Raw genomic sequence first — 15,131 nt, forward strand, 5'->3', positions numbered from 1 at the left:
ACTGACTGAGCGAGTGAGACGCCACGCAGATGAAGATGGACTGAAAGGATGTGATGGACAAATGAGACAGAAACATATTGAGATAAAGAGGTTGGGAGGCAGAGTTGAGGGCGAACTGGCAAAGAGGAGAGAGAAGCTAGAGAGAGAGGAGAAGCTGTCTTTCTTTTTATGGTCAGACGTCCGAACAAGCCTCACCACACCCGGCTGGAAACCCATTCCCCACTTACACATGCATATGTGCCCAAAATACAGAGTCAACACACACACATATATATACAACACACATGTACGAAACAAACTTTAGCAAGGTTTTTCTGTACATTTCGGGGGTTGAAGGTCAGAGTGGGTGGTGGTAGTGGTTGGCTGAGGTGGCAAAAAAGCCAGAGGGAGCGTGGGACAGTGGGTCAAGAGGTGAGGGGTCAAGGCGTGCAAAGGGGGCCAGGGCAATGGGCCTGTGGCTATGAGGTCAGATGGGTGTGTGGGCCTTGGGCATAGTGCCAGGCTGAAAGGCACTTGGGTGGGCTCACTGTGGGCCTGATGGGAGAGAAGGGCATGGAGCGGAGGGTGGAGGTCCAGAGGGTAAGGGTGGAGATACACACTGGAGGATTTCCTAAAGCCAACTGAGCATCAGCGTAAACCACCCGAGTAATGTTTTCAAAATGTGATGCTCCAATAAAGTTTCACCCAACAACCTTTGGCAAGAAACCTCCGAATTTGGGCGGCACAGCTTTACTCTGAGCAACACACACACACACATACACACACACACACACACACACACACACACACACACACACACACACACACATGGCAGAGGCAGAACTGAGAGGCAGTCAAGCTGCTCCTTAAGACTCGGTGACACAGTGATAGAAAACAGCACAGAGCGGTGACAGACAGAGTGAAAGGGAGAAAGAGAGGGGAGGAGGAGAGATAGTGAAAAAAGACAGAGGCCTTCAGTGGAAGAGAAAAAATACCCACGGAGAGAGAAAGAAAAAGAGAGAGACTTGCTTGAAAAGAGGGTGAGAAGACGAGAGGCAGCCAACGAGAGGAAAAAGGAAGGGGAGGCCAAGAGGAAGGAGAAAGAGTGGAGAGCAGTGCAGAGAAAGAGAAAGAGAGTGAGTTAAAGAGATTACTTTCAGGTTCAGAGACGCTCTTTCTGGCTGCTTACTGGCTGTCACTCAGTGCCTGGCTCCTAGGGGGAGAGATGGCTGGCTCTCATTGGTGTCATTCACCTGTCAATCGGCCTGACAGGCGGACCACAGGGCCCCATGTTGTGGTGCGGAAACTGTCTGTCAGCCACGCAGCAGCTGCACATGACATCATCCAAGATCAGGTTTGGAGCACGCATACACTGCGTGTGTGACAGAGAACATACGCACATGCATGTTAAATTTGGAAATTTGGACGATGGAAATAACACACCATCAACACCTTTTGCTGCACAACAACACACACGTACATTCAGACACACAGCTCTCCCTCCCTCCCCGTGGATTGCACATCATGGCCTTGCCAGTCCCCTGGCTGTCCTCCCCTCCACTTTGCTCCCCAAAAGCCCTTGTTACTGGCAGGACAACAACCCTAAGACATCTGCACACCAGAACACAAATACACACACATACACACATGCACGCACGTCTGAACATACGACAGCTGGACAGTTAGACAGCCAAAGAGGAAAGGGGAGATTGGTGCATACATCTTAGCTGTAATTAGCCACACACATAAATGTAGAGGGAAACCAGTACATGAATAAACCCTGGCTCGCTTACCTAAACACACACACACACACACACACACACACACATATACATGCAGAGGACACACACATAGCTCTCATAGTGACGGCTTGGCAACGAGACAGCACCCATCTGTTTTGAGCTAATTTAACATGGTCGCTAAAACAAAGGAGACAAAGAGCCATCTTGTGAATAATGTTGAAGTGACTGTCCAGTGAAAAACACTTCTGGTGCTCGCGTGTACGATTTACTCCGTCCGTCTCTATTTGCTCACAATGCTGTGTTTTGGTTGCTACATGGGATCATACAAACCAGTGAGATGTGAGCTCCTGTTGTGTTGCTGTCCTACGTGGGAGGAATCAGGGTCTGACATGTGCAGGGGTCTGTACATCACTGCATTCAAATGATGGTTTGTATGTATTATACTGCAAAAAGAACAACTTCACAGTCTATGTGATATTATATGTATCTGTAAGTGTCATGTGACAGCACTGTCTGTCTGAGAACACACTGTCTACACTGGATAGGCCTTTTTCACATGTACTGGAACGGTCATCATTAATGTTATTAGTAACAGTGCTTTTCATACAGTAACAAGTCTTTTGCAGAAATACTGAAACAGATGAATTCAGCAGTGGCAGAAGAACTAAAAGTAACTATACAGAAACGTAAAAATACTCAGGGTGCTGCATGAGAAATCTTACTTCAGTAAAAGTGCATAAGTATTAGCAAAATGTGGTTAAAGTGTTTAAGTAAAAGTACTGGTTTGGTCTCTCTGACTGATATATTGTTAGATGTCAGTGTTGTAGCTGCTGCAGGTGGAGCTAGTATGAACTACAGTTTCATTTACCGGGACCCCAGATAAGTCTGAGAGGTCACGAGATGATTAATGGGAGAAGAAAGAATTCACAAAATTAGTCAAATCTGTTCCAGTGTTTGAACCTTCTCTCTAATCTTTTTGTGGTATTTGGGGAGATATTTGATCATTTGAACATTTATTGAAATGAAACATGTGACAAGTTTAGAGAGAAAAATCACTATTTGGTGGAGCTGTTAACAACTCGATAGACAACTAAAATGTGACCCTGACCACATACTGGATTTCATAAGACGAGTCAGAAGCCAGAAAGACTGTGGGTTTTATCTTTAATATTGTGTTGTATTTTAAAAGATTGTTATATTACCTAATATATATTATCCATTGTGTATTTAATCTTTATCTTAAAAGTAACTAATCAAATAAATATAGAAGTAGTAGAAATACAAAGTGGCATAAAATGGGAATTCTCGTGTAAAGTACAAGTACTTTAAAATGTACCTAAGTGCAGTACTTTAGTAAAATAGTTGTTTCTGATACTTTTATACTTTTATTTATTCATTTTAAGTAAATGATCTTAAGACTTCCTCAACCACTGATTACATGAATTAAGTAGTGATGAAAAGTAACTAAGTACATTTACTCAATTACTGTACTGGATTACATTGCTGGTAGGAGTTGCTGGTTTAAGAATTTATATTTTCTTTTCACTTGTACTGGAGCTAAATATTGTATTTTCTCTGCTGCTGCATTTATTCAGCAGCTACAGTTACTTGTTACTTTTATATTCTTAAAAGGAATTTACAAACAAAAAGCATAATGAGCTTACAAAATATAATGTACAGATATAAACTGAACTACTCAACATAAAGCTCCACATTAACCACTGAACTAATTATTTTCTTATAGATAAATAAATCAATAGTAATGATAATCAAATAAGGTAATATATAATGATATACCGCTTGCATGGACCATTTTTCTATGTGAGTGTTTCTATGTGATACTTTAAGTAAATAGCACCTCTGCACTCTTACCTATAGTAAGACTTTTGTTGGAGCATTTCACATTGTTGAACGGCTACATTTACCTAAAGAATGATGTATTTCTTTCAGGTACAAGTATTTTTGTTACTGAATATGCCATGAGATCAGGTTTTGTGTACACACACATACAGACAGGCTCACATGTGTGTTCAAGCAGGCTCACTTTACTCACACAAACAGACACAGCAGAGGGGGGAAATGGGAACTGTTGAACCATATCATTGTGACAGCTATTATGACGGATGACTGTATCATCTTAGAGAGGAAATCCCTCTCTCTCCTCACTTGTATCTTCTGAGGTCTGATTACTCTCTCTCTCTCTCTGTCTCAATGGTTTGTGTCTGATTTTTTCTTTTTTGTATTGAGGTCAAAAGGTGACATTTCAAAGGTTGTGGCAGAGAATAAATGAAAATGCACATACATTAAGCAACCCAGATTAAAGCCTAAATGTTAAACATGCCTGGGTGATATTGCAGGGGTTGATTCCACCCAGGATGTAGTTTTATTTGTTTTTTAGTTATTTATTTATTTTTTAGAAATCATAAACTCATCATTGATTTGGAGGTCATAGTTTACCCAAACCATTTATTTACACTAGTGATGTGAGAGGAAAAATATTTATTGTGTCTGTATAACCAAATTGATCTTCAGTTTACACCAATCAAACACAGGCATGCACATTCTCTGTAGAGAACAGGCTGCTCTGCTGAATGTCCTCGCCTCTGCCTGTGATGTGTTGCCTGCTGACAGTTTTGTCCATTGTCGAAAGCAGCCAGGAGGCAGTTCATACACCATGACAGTCCACAGATTCTTTGAGTGCCTTGCATGGATGCTCAGAGGCCTCAGAATGGTTGCCCGGACACTGTTGCTCACAGCTACGTCTCACTCGGATCACATAAGGTTACTGCTCACAAAAGGACATCCTGCTATTCATATTCTGCTATTGATTGATGCAACTTTTGAATTTTATGCCTTGATGTATCAGCTGAACGCAATCAAGCTGATGACTGTAAATTTGTACTCTTATGGCAGTGACCTTTGGAGTAATAAAGATGATGCACGGCATGGACGAAAGCAGCAGTTTCTTGTAAGAACTGCTGAGTGGGAATGTTCCACCGCAGACACAAGCAGATAGCAGCGGCCCTTTTGTACAGCTTTCTCTGTTCCTTTCTTTTCTTTCCCTCATCTGTTTTTCCTCCTCGGTTCTGCAGCTTAAAGTGATGTTGTTATTCCAGATGGCTTGGTCCTACATGAAGAACAGACAAGAGGAATACTTCATTGAAAATATGTCAGCATGCGGACATTATTATGGCAGCCTAGATCATTTAAGAACCCCTAAAATTACCTCCAGGCCTCATGGAGAAAAATAATAAATGTGTGTGTGCATGCATGAAGGCTCACATGTATGGCTCTCCATTTGTCCAGAACTCAGATGTGCAGATTTCAAACACATGTCTGCCTGTTTCTCAGAAACCTTGATAGCAAATCATATCTTGTGCTAACTCAATTAGCTTTACATCTGGCTTAGAAGCTGAAATCCTGTGACAATATAGAGATAAATAAAAAACACAACACAAACTGAGACACACTCTCTGAGGTAGAAATAACGTGAGAGCGAGATATATGTTTTACATTCCTCTTCTGCTCACTGTTTTATATCACTCAGATTGGTGGAGGGGGGCTGGTCTCCATGTGGGGCTCGGTCTCTCCCTAAATCTGTCTCCGGTGGGTCCTGAAAGTGCCCTTGTGCCAAATGAGCAGCGTAAAGCATGCCCCAAGGCATGGCCCAAAACGACACCCAAACAGCATAGCTGTCAGCCCATGAGCCAACGCACTAAAACATGAGTGCAGCCGAACTGTTGGGTTTTATAGCCTACAACTCCTAGTCACAAGCCCTCTAATGCCCCGTTTAACAAGCTGAAAATCCTCCATTTATTCCCCCTCCATCTCCCTTTAGGAGCTCCTCCGTTACCATTCACAAACAAAGGCGGGCTGAAATACGCTTTGTGCTTACATAAATGGTGTTAATGCATTGGTGAGGTGTTGTAATAGATGCTGCTCCGTGTATGCACACAGACATGTTTGCATCCATGCATAAAGTGGATGCATGCAACAGTGTTTTCACAATAATTTTATCTTTGGCAGCAAAGACAAACCTCCTTAAGAGCAGCTAAATCATTAAGGCACACGGAAACCACACTAAAATCTATGGTGATGACACTGACTGAGCAACTTTTTTAGGCTTGTTGTAGGCAGGACTTGTGCGTACAGATATAGTAACTGTACATGTAGATACACTGTTGGGTTAAAGCAGGAGGAGAGGGGAGCTGAGGCAGCGGTAGAAGAAGAATGAAGGAAAGAGATAGCGCTGTGGGGTCGAGAGGTCCGGGGAGGATAGGGGTCAGTCTCTCTGCTCTCCTATCATGAACACAACAGATTGGTTGAAGTCTTCATCGGCGTTACACTCCACCAGTCACAGTCCTGTGAAACCAGCACCGTGTCCCAAGCACACACACATCCGTCCTCCCTCCTCCAACAATGGTGTCACTCATGGAGGCTGAGGAGACACAGGGAGTGCTCCATCATGGGTATTAGCTATGGAGATCAGTTGCTTTAAACAAGAGAGGAGGGGTGTGCTTTTGCAGCCTATCGTGTAACAACTGCAGATGAATACCTTTGAAGTTTTGTCTCTATTTATTAGATGTATTTCCCTTTCAAATTGGTTTGTAAAGACAGTAATGTAGCAGCACAAATACTCTAAATTGACTGCGCTTTGTGAAACATCCTTCCCAATTTCTATGCATTTAAATCATATCCAGGTGTATATTATAATTTTGTTTTATTTTCATCATAGGTTTCAGCCTTTTCTATGTAAGTGGAAGGCGTTTCTTTCCACTTCATTTCATTTTACAGCGCATACTGTGGGGTCCTGTTTTACCATCTCTGGGAGAAGAAATTAAATCAATTTGAAATGCACGACACAAAATAGCAGTGAAAGCCCTGTGTTAAGCAGATCTGCCTGGCTGACTGGTTATATTTTCCAATGAGGTTTTGTTTGCTTGTTTGTTTTGCCATTTTTCCACCCTGAAATACAGGGGTTGGAAACATGCAAACTGGACTGTCTCCGTGGCCTAACGAACCAGTGGTCTTGGAGTGGGGAATATGGTCTGCGAGCCAAATTGTTTTTCCTTCATAACACCATCTGTTTTCTCCTAGTCAAGCATGGCAAATCAGGGGTCATCATCATTAATATCCGCGCTTGCTAAGTCCCACTTCACAATCTCCACGTAAGTCCCGGTCCATTTAAGGTTATGTGAATTTATCAACACTAAAATTTAACTCACTGTAAACCAAACTTTCCCTTTGAATTTTCTGACTACCTCTGTGTTTGTCAGAGGTGACGGTATGGGGTGTAAAACCTAAAAGATGGCCCAAATGGGCGTTGTAAAATTTCAATTCCCGCGGGTGTGCGGCAATTATGAATTCCTTCGCAATTTTTAAGCAAGCGACAGGCTGGATTAGCAACACTGATCTTCACCAAAACACCTCCAAACTTTTTTTCTGTGAGCACGTGTTTATAGCTTTGGGAGGACATGTTTATGTTTGACACCGTGACAGGTCTTGAATCCTGATGAGTGCTATGATGTGGACAGGAAACTCTGAATCTCTCTCCCTCACAAACATCGTACACATTTTCCCCTCTCCTCACCCAGTTCTCTAAAATAACAGCTTTGACACGATCCGCACCGGGCTGCCGGTAACTCGAGAGCAGCCTGCTAGAACACGGAGCGCTGAGGAATCCCATGGCCGTGAAAGAGAGGCAGTCAGGAACCGGTCCACACTGAGGTGGGTGAAATTCGATGGGGTGGATGGTGTAGGGAGCCCACACAGGTCCCACTAGGCCCTGGGCCCCTGGTGAGATAGACCCAGGCCATCTGGATAGGGTAGGGGGGGCCGAGGAGGCTGACAGGGGAGCCTAGTGTTTGGGTTTCGGTGCCACAGCAAAGAGGAGCATTCACCACATTTCCCTTACAGTGGACATGGAGTGGACTGGGATTTTTTTTTTCAGTGGTAGTGGTGGTCATGTAGCACAAGCACATACATACACACAAAATCCCTCTCCCTTCTTATGGTCAGAGAAGTGCAGCACTGCCTCTGTAAACATCTGTCAGCCATTGCCTCCCTCCTCCACCCCCTCCTCCCCAGACCCCAGCAATTCACTGTGCTCTTTCACCTTCAGCTGAAGAAAGAGCAACTGTGACTTTCTGCCAAAAAACTAGCAAAGCCTTCAATTCTTTGACAACAAAAGGGGAGACATAATTAAGCTGCATGTCTTTATATGGATAAATCAGTGTTATCATAACAGCAAATATTTGATTGGCTTGTGGTTCACAGTCCAGGAAAGAGGACGTTAGTGATTACTGCAGAATGTAAATGGAAACCTTTCAGGTTATTTTGTCTTTTCAAAGGTTTAAATACTTGGAATAAATGAAAAAATGACAGGATTCTGTTCTTTTCTTCTGTCTTAAAACTATGCCAAATAGCAGTTAAAAGACTTTTCATTGCCGGCAAGGAAATTCAATCTGTTGCATATAATAGACAGAATATTATTTTTGACTCGTAGAGGATTTTGTTCCTCATTCCTGTTTAATTAACCACTCAGTTCAACTAACAAGATTTGTCTGTGGTTTAGACAATCAAATCTCTGATCTACTCAGCCGTACTCATCTCAGCCATTCTGTCTCCCATGGGACCCAGACCAGTGCAATAGACCCGTGGACACAGACCAGAGCCCTCATCAGGTCTCCCACTCCTGCCTCTCTCTCTAGGGCCTCAGGTTTCCCCTCTATCCCTCCAACCCTCTCTGCTTCCAGCAGCCCCCGCAGGCCTCCCTCCCTCCCCACATCAATTACAGCCTATCCCCTGTAGTGCCGGCCCCTCCCTCTGTGACCCCGGAGGGGGGGGGGGGGGGGGGGGGGGGTCAGAGGTCAGAGGTCATTCTCCCCACAGCTACCCCAGGCATCTCTCAGAAGTTTCCGGCCCTGTGTCTGAGGCCCTGCGGCCCTGCAGAGCGACACCCACACGACCCTCGGGCAGCCAGCGGAGAATCTCAGTTTTAGCCAACGATGGTTTCTTCCAGTCAGTCTTGTCTAACAGGCTAATTGTTTCTCTTAAGAATTGTTTTGATGTGCAACTTTTATTAATTATGCTTTGGTCCCTCTTATCCACAGATCCACCATTATTCTGACTGCAAGTTCAATGTGCTTGTCAGTGAAGAAAACCAGTTCCCACTCCGACTACAAGACAGATGTCATGCTCTATAATGTGATCGCTCTCTAATGTTACACTGCAACTTTACTTCCTCAATAATCTCCCAAAATAAACAACATCATGCACTTATTGCTCCTCTATCATTTTTTGAGATCTCACTGTGCAATTTTTTGTTCAATGTTTTATGTCTGCCTTTCAACTACTTGGTACCATTTTGAAAATATGTGTTCTCATTGTAACGCGTCATCCTTGGATTCAGTGCGTTTTGTAAATCCAAAAATAAATCCAATCAAAAATCTAACTGGGATGTCATAGAAATACATATTTCAGCTTTATCTTCTTATTGCAGCACAGTGACCTAAAAGGAACAAGTTTCAATAAACAAGCATGATATGAGCTTGTGAGCATGAAAATCGATGGTTAATAGAGTTTACACACATCGGTTTCCTGGAAAAAATACTGAAATATCTCAGGTACCTCGCTGAGAAAAACTGCCAATACACTCAACTGTGATGGCTTTACATTCATTTTCTCAGGAGATGAATATGACTTATTCTCATTACTGAACCTATGTGCGCTGTAGCAATTTGTATACATTTTAAATCTCTTTAAATTTCTCATTAATTTGTACCAAGGATATTGAAGACCAAGAAGAAGTAGAACTGCTTGTGAAATCAATTGCACTGATTCAGTGGTAAATCTCACGGCGAATGGCCAACGGTGAGAGGACGTGACGCAGTGAACCTGGTTAAACAGCAAGTCGATGACTCTGGCTGCTTTGTTGACCACGGAGTTCTGACGTGGAACTCGGCCTCACCAAGCAGAACTGTATTTCTGCCATAGTACCCAGACCTCGCAGTGTCAATACCAGACACATTATCTCTAATGGGAGAGTCTGAGGGTGGAGGGAACAGGAGACAGGGAAAGAGAGAGAGAGAGAGAGAGAGACAGCGAGATAGTAGAAGGACGGTATCTCTATTGATTAACTGGAAGAGGACCTCCACTCTGCTCTCTCCTGTCCAGACATATGGGGTAATAACGACCACTCTTCTGCAGTGCCACCGCCCCCAATCTCCTCTTCTCTCTCCTCTCTTCTCCCCTCACCCCAGCTAGAAAGCCTTTTAATCAGCCCCCGGGGGAATACATGGATATGATATGGGAGAAAAAAGGAGGGGAAGAAAGAGGGAGGAAAAGGAGACAGGGTGAGAGGAGTCCATTAGTGAAGTAGACACAATAGCTACAGGAACAGAGCGGACACAGGGAGATTTCCTTCATGCACAGAAAAAGGCAAGAGGAGTGAAAGGCCTGGAAACACATATCCTGTATGCTTGTATGTGTATAATATGCACAAAGATTAATATAAGGCTTAGTTCTGACACTTTCCTCCTCAAATTTGCGCATAAAGATTATTTTAGCATCTTTGAAGCACTGCATATGATGCCGTACACATACAGTATGTGTGTGCAGTCCACGTCTGAGTCTGATATCGTTCCGAAAGTTACCAGGTCACATCATACAGGGCTGTTTTTCTGCTCGGCCACGGCCATTTTCCTCTGTTTATGTAGGCCCTTTCTGTTTTCTTTTCCAAGGAGATGGCTGCCAATCTCAGCAAGCCAGACCAACTTTATCAAGGCAGCCATCTCAGACTCTGACATCAAATCCGTGACTGCTTCTCATGCTGAAAAAAAAAAGAAAAGACAAGAAAAAACAAAAAAAACAAGAAAAAAAACTGTCAGCGCCTCTCCCCACTGTTGGCCCCACAGCCCTTGGACTCTGAAAGAGATGGTGACAGAAAGGGAAGAAGGGAGGAGAAAGTGAAGAAGACATATAAAAACTGGGTGATTGAAGCTGCTTTGATTTTTTTTTTTTAATTCTTAGTGAGACGTTACTGATAATAGTTCTGTCTCTACTCAGTAACACAGCACAGAGCCGTATGGGGCTGCAACATTTCAATTAGTGAACACAGGTTCCAGTTGTGAGTGGTGAATAACTTACAGGTCAGGCCATGAGTCGCACAACTTAGACAGTGGCGCCCCCTTGTGGCTAATGCTGCTTCGGCACTAGAAAGGTAAAACAACAACTTTGCAAAGATAGTTTCACATTAAACAGACTGAAAATGGGAACAAAGCTCGAGATGATTGTGTTTTACGTGGCTTAGTGTGGCAATAAAAGCAGCAGTCCTATAATACTGTCAATAAGAGGCTTATTACTGCTGATGGATGAAGGCAGAAACACCGCTAAATGGACAAAAACAAAGCAGTCCGTTTCTTGCAGACCTGTGGGACACATAACGTAGAGAAGTCTGTTCGGTCAATCAGCCTTAAAACAAAAACTTCATTGAAAAGGAAAAGGACATAAAGCTCTGAGGAGAGCGGTGTATTTGTCATTATTACAACTCAATTTGCAGAGAACGAGTCTGATGTAAAATTACTTCAATATGCCTCCGCTGCGGGGCGCCACAGAGTCTGCCAAATCTTTTTATGGTGATTTACGTTTTGTGATTGGTTGGTGTGGGTCGCTCAAGATTGCGCGGTGAACCAATAGGACGGCAGGATTGCGATTCCTTCGTTTGATTGGCTGCACGCGGATGTCAATCAAGCAGCGACGGGGTCTGGAGGCAAAGAGCGGCCAGTCGGTTGTTTTGCTCTCTGGAGAACAGAGCTCCGCTGCTGAGCCAGTCCACACACACACACACCCACACACCCACACACACACACACACACACACACACGCTACTAGAAACTCCCCAAATACATTTACACTTGATGTGTTGAAATAATTACGTTAAATAGAACATTTTCTTATTTTGAAATATAAAAATATTTCTAATCCATAGAAAATGTAAGAATTCTATTTTATGGTATTTATGGTACACCATTACCATAATGTTGTATCTTCTATTCATTAAAAACCTAATTACTAACTAGGAATTAATACTAATATTTGTGTAATATATAAACTAATAATTGTAATAATTAGAGATATATATAAAAAATATTCCGGCTATTATTATGATAATTGGGGTAGAAAAAAAAAATCCATGATTGAAGTTTTCAAAAGTTTTCATTTGTGGTTCAGGATAATCAGCCTAAGAGAATTTATTTTTCTAAAATTCATTCAAAATCAGTTTATTTCTACCTACTGACATGTAACTGTGTGGATAGTTTTTTTTATTTTTTCATTTACAAGTTATGTACAAGCTTTTTCACAGAGAATTAGTTTTTCATTAAAGAAATATTTTCCAATAATTAAAAATATTAAAGATTTTTTCTCAAATACAATATTAAGTGGGCTGCAACACCTGCAAAATCGTAGATTATACATATTCAGAGTATTGAACTGTTTGCTTTGCTCATTCAAATTTCACCTTCTTGTTGCAAATATGTTCATTCACTGTAGAATATTTAATCAGGTAGGTTTCCAATCAGTAGGTCCATGATGACATTTAATATTTCTAATTCACTTTCCACAACGAGTAGAAGTGATGTTTGCCTTAAATAATTTTAAAAGTAGCCTATATTAAATAAGAATAGGCAAAAATATATAGTAGTTTTGGATTTGCTTTGCACTCTTCATAACCTAAAATCTGACCCGAGGTCATTGTATGAGAATGGCTTTAAACGCGAGTTTAAAACTGTAGGAATTCCTTAAGTAAAAACAACAAAATACCAACAAAATAGTCCCATGGAAGTCACCTCGATTTTCCCCAAGGTTTCCCGTGAGTCTTTGCGGGGACCCAAACATAGGCGCACGCGCACTAGCCTCCCACACATCATGTATAATTCCACCAATCAGCATCGTCCTCAGAGGACTGCGTGGGGGTGATTTAAGAGCTCTCCCCCAATAAATCTGTCAGAACTTCACAAAGTTGATTTAAATGTGTTTCACATCGTTATGAAAATACTTGTGGATTAATCAAGTGGCTGCACGCTGGCGTCAGATCAATTGGAGCAGATTACTCTTCACAGCTTTGTTAAAGCGACGCGAGTTGGAGCGCTTAGACTCTGGATTTGTCGGGCCACCAAGGCGATCTGTGAAGCTTGAATGAGGCGGACCGCGGTGTCACTTGTTATATTTAAAGGATTTTTTTTTTTTTTGTTAAAGCTTTGTAATGCATAAACAGCTTAGGAAGCTTTTATGCAACAATCCCTCCAGTGATGGACTAGGCTGTAGAATCTGAAATAGCTATATCAGTCTATGGTTGCTCAGTGTGTGAACGTTACATTAATGCAGTTTATCTAACAATGTTGCAGCTGCTTCCTAAATGAAGTGTGGTGCAGCCAGTTGTCAGATAACGGCACGTCTGACTGCTCTGCACTACATGTGTAGCTATTCTTCAGGGGGGCTCGGCTGTCTGCTGCTGAGACGGTCAAGCTGACATAGGCAATGTGAGTTGAACTTGTTTTTGTGTTGAACTAGACTTAGCCTACTACATGCACTCATGGTTGTTCCTGTAACTGAATGCGAGTTTCTAGACTTCTTTGTGATGCAAAGGCACATAAAAGTCTGTTCACACGCTTGCAGTGGATTTCCATTGCGCAGAAGAGGTGCATTACAGCAGCCACACTCGACACTAGATGGATCAGTACAGTAAAGAGACCAAGAAGATGTGTTTTATCCATCTGGACTTGAACATTCCCACTTTCCATTTACAGAGTGGAGTAATACAGTGTCTTGATATACTTCTTTATTTTAGTCTGTGGACTCAGTCCTCATATTAATGTCATGTCAACTAAAGAGACAAGAAAACGATATAAATGAATATTTCTAAGTGTCTTTGCTGCTGTTTTATCAACTGACACACAGGATTACACTTAAATGCAACAAATGAAATAACCAGCATAAAGACCTCTAATTATTTAACATGCTTTTCCTGCTAAGAAGGTTTTACTAGTCTACAAGACCAAAGATAGGTGACAAAATATAAGGCACGTTTTAGTTAATGTTGATTTCATCTCAGTAATAGAGAAACTACCTTATCCTTTAACGTTACCACTATTCGTCACCAGGGGTCGCAATTGAGCCAGATTACTGACAATGTCATGTTGATCGGGCTGCAGTAAAGTCCACCCAGACTGACTTGAAGCAAGTACCCAGTCCTGTTTCATCAGGCAACTTATATCAACATCTATACCAATGTAAAAACATAGAAATAAAAAAAATTGATTTGGTTAATGATAGCTCACAGCAGATATGCTATTTAATATACACAGTAGTGGAAGGTATCTGAGTATATTTAGACATGTGTATTACTTTTTTTATGCTATTCTTATGCCTCATTACATTTCTGACTGTTTGTGACAGCTACAGTTTTTATATGCAACCTGATTTGTTGTAGACTGTTAAAGATTAATCTACCCAGTATAAAAGTAGTGCCACCTTGGCCAAGCTTCAACACGTAGGCAAAATCCTGCTTACACATTAAGACATCACTAGTAACAAAATGAAACAATAATAAACATAACGATGGCACTCTGGAGGTTTTTTTATTCAGCACAGTGAATACCCTTACCTGTGGTATTTAAATCCATCTTGCTGGTATTACTTCAGCACTTTCATTTAAGTACATTTTTGAATGCATGTAACAAAGTAATTTTGCGTTGTGGTACTTTTAGTTTTACTCAAATAAAGTAATATTTTTCCACCACGTTATACAGTAGCTACATACTGAATGTATTTTACCGTTTTCTTCCACAATAAAGGTTTTCTAAAGGTGAAAACAGCATCTGTGTTTAATTCTCCTGGTTTTGTTTTTTTGATTTAGCTCAAGGCTGTACACATCACTGACATACTGCAAGCCTGCATAGGCCTTGGATAACAAGATATCAGCAAACAAGTGTTATTCTGGCCAGACAGAGACCCTGGATATCTGTGTGTATCAAGGCATAAGCAGACTATTATAGAGTCACTGCTTTTGATATTGCCTTGATACAGGCATACTAGTTTATGTTTGAGATCTTGGAGGAAGACAGACTGTGCTCCTCCAATGCAATTATTTTGTGTAATATTCATCATTTGTTTTGTGCACATGCCTCACAAAATGATTGTAAAGGTTAATAAACAGAGAGGCCACGGAGAAATGTACCACATAGCGTTTTCCAGTTCTTATTTCACATTGTTCATCTTGTGTCGCTGTTGCAATAGAAGTGAACTGTGCAGGATCCCTATAGGTATTGTACAGGTACTGTGTGAATTTATATAGTAAGTATCAATCTTCCTTAGCTGGAGGTGACAACCTCAAAAAGTTATAAAGGCAAC

This window comes from Seriola lalandi, unplaced genomic scaffold, assembly GCF_002814215.2.
Source record: "Seriola lalandi dorsalis isolate HSWRI2012SDOR001 ecotype SW California unplaced genomic scaffold, Sedor1 jcf7180002054916, whole genome shotgun sequence".
Taxonomy (NCBI): Eukaryota; Metazoa; Chordata; class Actinopteri; order Carangiformes; family Carangidae; genus Seriola; species Seriola lalandi.